We start from the raw sequence: 7,944 nt of genomic DNA on the forward strand, positions 1-7,944 counted from the left end.
CCTCTTGAAATTCACGAAAAAATAGTCTGGGTCGTCTCCCTCCTGAAATTTCTGTAAGACCGAACTAGGGACATTTGGGTGTACCCTAGCAGCCGAAATGATGTCTGTGAGACGTAATATGGCTGAGTCCTGCGTTTGTTGGGTTGAGGCAATCAGTGCCGCTTGTTCTCTTAGGGCAGTCTGGAAGGCTTCCCTTTCTTTTTGTGCTGTTTGGCTTTGTTCCATGACCGATTGGAGGTGTTGTTGGCCCTCAGCCAACTGCGTAATGATAGCGTCCATGGTGACGGGTTGGGTCATGATGAAGCACTGACCAAGTATCCCACTTCTGACACCACTGTAGTGTGGTAGTGGTCATGCAAGGCCTAGTAATGAAGGAAAGGGAGGGCTTCGTCCTTTTCTACCACGGGTTTTGTTTTATTAAGGATTATGCTTGCTGACGGAAGGGAGGCGAAAAGAGAAAAAAAAACAAAAGAAACTAGGTTTGTAGTGCAGTCCGCAGACAGGGGCAACAGTCTTGTTGTTTTCTGTACACTGTCCTTGGGCGCGCTTGGGCTTGCCTCCTTCTCCCCTCCTATCGGTGGGCTGTTTTCGGGGCTGGGTACTGTGCTTGGCGTCTTCCTCAGTGACAGCCGGGAAAAAAAAAAAAACAACAACAAAATATTGTATTAGGAGAGGGCTGAGGGATTCCAATATGGACCTCCACCTAACACCCAGGTGATTTCGTGCTCATGCAGTGCTCTGGTATTGCTTTACAATTCCCACCACTTCCTGACTGCGAAGTAACGAAAAAATGGCACTTGCCTCTGGCCACGGCCCTCCTGGGTTGCGGCAGAAGGGGTCCAGATGTCCCTCTCACTCCCTGGACGAACGGACTGCTCAGCGTTATCACGGGGATAGCCCCGAAGTCATCCCCTGTCTCTTCTCCTCCTAAGTCTTCTCCCCTGGGATCCTCACTCCTGGGCTCCTCACTCCTGGGCTCCTCACTCCTGGGCTCCTCACGTCTCCACTCAGCAGCAGTTCTCCATTCTCGAGCGTGTCTCTCCCCTCGTTCCGTGCTCTTCCTGCTTCAGCAGCGCTCACGTGACCCGAGCCGCTGCAGCGGTGATCGGCGCGCCCTTCTGAGGCACTGCGGTGGCCATCTTGGGTGTCCCGATCGCGGGACTACATTTATAAAATATATTTATATTTTATGTTTAAAGGTGGATGAACTGATATCTGTGTAACATGTTCATATGTCTGTGTCCAATTCTATTTTATATCTTATGCCTCATGGAAAAAATGGAAACTGTACATTTTCAGTTACCTAAATATCTGTCTGCTCATTGCTGTTTCATAAATTCTCACATTGCCATGAAAAAATTCATAATTAACGCCTTTTCTGCAGTGCTGAATTGTAGAGTAAACTGGATTGCAGAATATACAGTAATAGTACAGTATTTTACCACATTCCCAACTTTTGAAACAGGTGGACGGAAAAGCTAATGGAGTAATTCCAAAACCGAGGGGCACAACCACTGATGATAATGGGATATATATTTTTTTTTAATCCAGGTGTGCAGTTTTCTTTTTTTGTTCCTCATATTTCTTTTATTGTTTTTTTGTGATCAAAAAACAGCACAAATCAGTAACACCCCCCTCAGGGTGAACCCTTTGATGAAGCATGACACCAATAGGGTGTGTGAGGGTTCATTAACAAAAAGGAGCTGCCTCCTTTCCTGCGTTCGAGCGGAGTACACCACTTAAGTCTAATTTTGAACTTGATGGTTCTGGATAATTTGTTTGCTGTATCCCCACTATACACCAATCTATATCTCTCTCTGCATTCCGCTCGTACCTGTCTCTCTGGTTCCCGTAACCATTGTTTCCTAGTGGGTGGTCGATTGGTCTTCCATCTTGGTGCTATGCATTTCTTTGCCACAGCTACGCCCAGCTCCAATACTTTCTCTACATTTTAAATGTGTGCAGTTTTCTTAATCTGGTTCTGATGCGGTATCAGTTTGTGAAGACCCAGCTGCAAGGAAGGGCTTCCCATCAATGCGCAGAAACTGCCTTCTATGAAAGTTGTTCCCACTTTGTACCTTACAAGGTCAATGCAGTGCAGAGTAGGAGGAGACCAAATAAATATGGAAATTAGTTCAGCTTGGTGTGGACATAAAGTGTCAATGATCAGTGGTTACCTGTAATGTGCATCAGGGGAGGTGGTAGACACACACATGCACACCCTCTTACACACACATACACCTGGCACATACAAACACACACACATGCATGCAAGCAAGCACTAATATTTATACATCTACCCTCCCACCCAGCATTACAAAAAAAAAACATACTTTCTAATAGTGACTTCTAGCCGTAGATTCCTCACATTTGGAACATTCCGCAGGTGTTGGACTGGATCTGAAAACCTTTCAGTAATGCTTCTGTGCACCGGAAGGTGGCCTCTCGCAGGTCCGGGTTGCCTATTTTCTGCTCCGTAAGTGACATGCGGTGTCTATATAGGTCCCACTCTCAAGTGATGTCAGTTCCTTTCTTTTCGTGCCTCATAGATGCTGAGTAGAGTCCTCAGGTAAGCACAAAAACAATAAAAGTCGAAGCAGTATTCTGTTCCTTCTCGCCATTCCTACTCACCTTATAAGGCGTGTGGGTGGTGCCATCAGTTCCGCTCTCAAAGCTGGCTGACTTCAAAGCCGATTCTGTAGCTGGTTACTGCACAGCCTGAATTTCTGAGCCCCTCAGCCACTCTGCACCAAATCGAAGAGTACTGTGCTCTGGCTCTTCGGATCCTTACCAACTCCCTCTGGCATGCCTTCATTCCCAATGGAGCTGAGAGGCCTTCCACCTCGATTGCTGCAGATGGGCTCACTCTTGGTGCTAGTGGGACCCTCTGAGCCACTTCTGCCCTCTGCTTCAGTACCGATACTTTCCTCGGCGCCCATGCCAGGCTTGAGCATGTTGACTTCACGTCTCAGCAGGTGGCTCCTTTTGTCCTCTCTGACGCTTACTCCATGTCCGCCGACTTTGACCAACGTCGCAACCGAATATGACAAACGTCTACACTCCCTTCCCTCAAGGCAGACAACATTGATTACATTCTTTCCTTGATACTAACTGATAATGACGATGACAAGGGTGATGAATTTGCTCAGCCCTATGTTGTTGATAATTGGTATGAAAGCTAGTGGGCTTTGAGACGTCTCCGGAAGCTGCCTTCTTTACACCATTGAAGAATCTGCTTCCTACACTATGGTCCTGTGTAGGGCAGCCGAAGTCCTTGATCTTCAATTCCCCACTATAAAAGTCGAAACAAACGTCTTGACTGAAGTCTTGAAGCTTGTCCAGACTGCTTTCGAGCTTCTCCTCCCGAGGGCTTGACGAATACCCTTCTAGTGGCCTGGGCTAAAGCCCTCCAGTTACCAGCAAATTACCAGGTGCCACCACCCTGCCCCGGGCAACCTGGCCTTTCTCTCTCAGCTCTCCACTGTGGAGAGTCTTGTGGTGCATGCTTCCACTAGCCGGAACAACCCTAACAATTTACCTACCACTCCCTCTGACACGGAATCTAAGTGGGTAGAGACTTTTGTTCCTCCTGGCAATCAACCCATCCTGTCTTCTGGACCTTTACCTTCAAGCAATTTGGGACCTGGTGCCACCTCCATGGTGTTCCGGAAGACCTTCCCCTGTTCTCTTCCAGGCCATCCTGGATGGTCGTGATGCAATCAAGTTCACAATTAGTTGTGGCCTGGACACCTCTGGCTCTGTTGGGTGAGCCATAGGCACTAGGGTCGCTATTCACTACCCTGCATGGCTATGATCCACTGGGTACTCGGGTGACATCCAGTCCACCTTAATTGGACTAGCTGTTCAAAGGGATCTGTTGGTTTGGTCACAAGACTGACTCTACCCATGAACAATTTAAAGAGTGTAGGGCTACTGCTTGCTCTCTGGGGCTTTCCACCCAGCCTCACTAGAAACACTTGCAACGTTCCTTTCATGGCTTCAACAGTCATTCCATATTGCCAGCCTATCCCACCCATTTACCTCTACCTACCAAACCCCTATAGATTATCCTCTCGGGATCACAGCCACCTGGTGAGAGGCTGGATCCACTGATTGTACCCAGGTTGGCAAGCGATCATGTCACACTAGTGAGTTCCCCAGATTGTCTGCTTAACCTTTCATTCCTGTCCCACTGTCCACCCAATGACTGACGAAGGGTCATCTCTCCATTTTGCGGCAGGAACTGCAAGCACTTTTGGCCAAAGGGGCTATTGAGAGCGTTTCTGCTCCAGAAATAGGATGTGCTTGTTATTCCTGCTATGTTCTCGTACTCAAGAAGGATGGTGTCCTACGGCCCATTCTCAGTCTGCACTCTCTCGATCTCTTCCACTGAAAGGAAAAATTCAGAATGCTCACCCTAGGCTTGTTTTTGGCTGTCTTCAAACCTGGTGACTGAATGGTGGTGTTGGACCTGCAGGAGCCCTATTTTCTTATTCCTGCCCTGCAGGCCCATCTGTGCTACCTGCGGTACGTGGTGGGAGAGGAGCATTTTCAGTTTGCTGTACTCCCCTTGGTCTAACCAACACCCCTTGGGTGTTCATGAAAGTGATGGCAGTGGTAGCACTGCACCTTTGGAGGTCAGGAGTGCCAGTCTTACCCTGACGTCTGGCTGTTGAAGGCAGGCTCACCCCAGGTAGTAGTCAACCACCTCCAGATTATGGCTAACATTCTGTCATCTTTGGGGTTCGCTATCAAAGTGCCGAAATCTCACACAACTCCTTACTAGACACCCCCTTTCATCTGAGCAGTTCTGGGCCCAGCTCAGTTTCATGCTTTTCCTCCGTGAAAGAGTGGTTAGGACATTCAGGCTATGATCTCTTGCATCATGCTGGTCGAGCATGCCAGGTGGCATATGAGGGCTCTGCAGTGGGATCTGAAGACTTAGTGGGCCTAACATCAAGGTGACCTCTCTGACCATGCCCAGATTTCAGGGGAGATTGCAAAAGATCTGCAGTGGTGGCTACTGAAGCATGATTCAGACTGTGTCCGATACCTCTGCCTTCCCCACCCAGAGTGGACAGTTGAGACCGATGCATCGCTTCTGAGTGGGGTGACCGTCTGGTAGAGGTGGAGATATGGGGCCCCTGTTCTCCGACAGAGACTCTCCTCAGTATTGGTATTCTTGAGCTGATTGCTATTTTCTTGGCGCTGAAAGCCTTCCTGTCATCCAACAAGGGAAAGCTAGTAAAGGTATTCATCGACAAATCTACCAGCACCATGTGGTACTGAAACAAACATGGCGGTGTGGGGGTGGGGGGTTCACAAACCCTGTGCCAGGAGACCTTGATTCTCTTGAAATACCTGGACCACTAAGGAATAGGCCGGGTGTGGAGCTGCCTGGCAGGATTGTTGAATGCAAGGGTGGACAGCTCTGCCATGTGTCTAGCACAGGCTTCTCCAACGAGTAGCTCATGAGCTGCTAGTAGCTCTCCAGCAACCTGTTAGTAGCTTTCCTGTGTGCAGTCCAGCCTACTAAATTGGAAGCTTTTGCTTTAGTGAATTAATATACAAATACCAAAATTAAGAGTGTATATTTGAGACTCAAACGTGTTTATTTTCAGATCTCATAAGCCAAAACATTTTCCGAAAAATAGCAGATTTTCCAAGATCTATTTAAAGTGGATATTTGAGTGATACATCATGTGGCATTGGAGATATTTTTACAATTACCTTGGTGCCAGAGGCATTGCAGCTATGGCTGTTATGTATTACCCATGCAGAGGCATTCAATTATTGATAAAGCCTTTTAAACATTACTGCTGGCAACAATACCTTATGCACTGAAGTGATCCCTACTAGTAATCTTGCATATAGTGGCTGACTGATGTAATCTTGTCTGATGTGGTCACTATTACAACACTACTAATATTAGTAAAGTGGTCTCCAAATTTTTTAATCCTGTGCCCCTCCCAGTATAAAACAAGCATTGGCATAGCCAATAGGTCTCGGATTTGGGACCTTATAAGTGTTTAGCCATGCAACAGTTGGTGTTGTTGCACCAAGGATATTCTGCTGCATAAGTAAATACTTATAAGGTCCCAAATGCGAGACCTATTGGCTATGCCAATGCATGCAATCATTGCACTGCCTTCGGCATAATTCGTGACGCCAAACGACGCGCACAAATCAAAACTGAAGGCGGAGCTGGGACGAGGCTTCTGGAATCGTATCGATTCCAAGAAGCCTCGTAAGACGAGAGCAGTGCATGCGCTGCATACGTCAGGCTGAGACCTAAAAAATGGGCTTGTGATATTTTCAAAGTTACCCTTATTCAGTGTGGGTCTGCGTACTACATTGCAAGGAGCTGCTGAACCCTGACAGGCTAAGGTGTACAGCGTCCACAACTGGAAGCAGACAGTCCCCAAAGAGGGGCAAACCGGTGACGTACAGGTTGCAAAAGGATGTATGGTGGTTTTGATGTGTCCATCACTCATTTCTTTGTCTCCAAAGAGTCAGGACAATCTGCAAGAAGCTTGCAAAACAAAGATGCAGAAAAATGTGACGTCTTCTGTAGACTGGTGTGGTGATACCAAGAAGGCTTCCAGCTGACAGCTTGATTACTTGAAATTGTTCTTCAAAACCCTTAACCTTTGATAAACAGATCTTTAAATTACAGCACCATACAAATGTACTGGATACAGGATAACGCAGCGCCCAAAATGTCTTGTACTCCACATTACCCCCTAAGTCCTTCTACTGCTGTATCAAATGTGTTCTGTTTCTCCTGAAGTTACCTGCATGTTCCTCATCCCACATAGGAAATGAAGAGTGTGTTCGAGGCATATGAGCTGCAGATTGTACACTTAGCATAGATCGCCATCTGGTGTTGGGCCCGGATGTTTGCAGTTTGTTTTTGTTCTTTGGACAGTCTTTGGAAGTCACGAGTTCGGTGACTCCTCCTTCGGTCCGTACTGCGCATGGGCTTCGGCTCCATCCTCAGATTGTTTTTTTCCGCCATCGTGCTCGGATGTGATACTTCGTGCTCCGGCTTCGAACTTCTACGGTTCCAGCCTCGATGGAAAATCCTCGTTTCTTCGAGTTTCTTCATCATCATCTTCATTTCTCGAAGCGGCACTTTCTCCATCCCGTACATCGGCACCGGCCTTCGGGCCCTCCTCGACTCCGGTCCCGGCCGATGGAAAGGACTCCGTTCAAAAAGTGCCCAAAATGTGGGTCTAAATTTCCCCACACCGACCTCCATCAGGTGTGTAATCTTTGCCTCTCTCCAGAACACGAGGCCAGAGACTGCCCCGCCTGTAAGTCTTTTCGATCGAAGAAGACCATCCGGGATCGAAAAGCTCGACGCACCATGGCGCACTCATCGTCTGCAGCTCCACCGGACATCTTCGGAGACGGCGCCGAAGCTTCGGGGCAAATACACACAGAGCAGGAGGAAGACGTCGTCAGCGCTTCCGAGGCCGACGACTCCGACGTGGAGGACATCACACCGGCGCAGCGGGTCGTGAGTACTGTGCCCCCTCCCACCCCCGCGCCCAAAACCAAAGAGACTCCGGTTACTCCCTCGCCTGCCGGCCTGGGCAAAACCAAGACCAAAGCTTCTATCACCCCACCTTCGGGCCCGGTGTCGAAGCCTCCAAAGTCTCACGGCAGCTCGGGATCGAGCCAGCCGACGCCCGGTGCCGAAAAACAGCATCCGGCACCAAAGAAAGTAATATCCAGCTCGACTCCGAAGCCACCGGTGCCGAAGCCTGGACTCTCGGCGCCGACCAAACACAAACACAAATCAGTCGGCACCGACGCTCCGGCGCCGAAAACTCCCTCGACGCCGAAAAAACCGGAGGCCCCAAAAAAGCATGGCGCACAGAAACCATCGAAGCCCTCGGTTCCGAAATCATCGGTGCCGACGGACGATTCGGCACCATT

This window comes from Triturus cristatus, chromosome 5_1 (genome assembly GCF_964204655.1).
Source record: "Triturus cristatus chromosome 5_1, aTriCri1.1, whole genome shotgun sequence".
NCBI classification, from domain to species: Eukaryota; Metazoa; Chordata; class Amphibia; order Caudata; family Salamandridae; genus Triturus; species Triturus cristatus.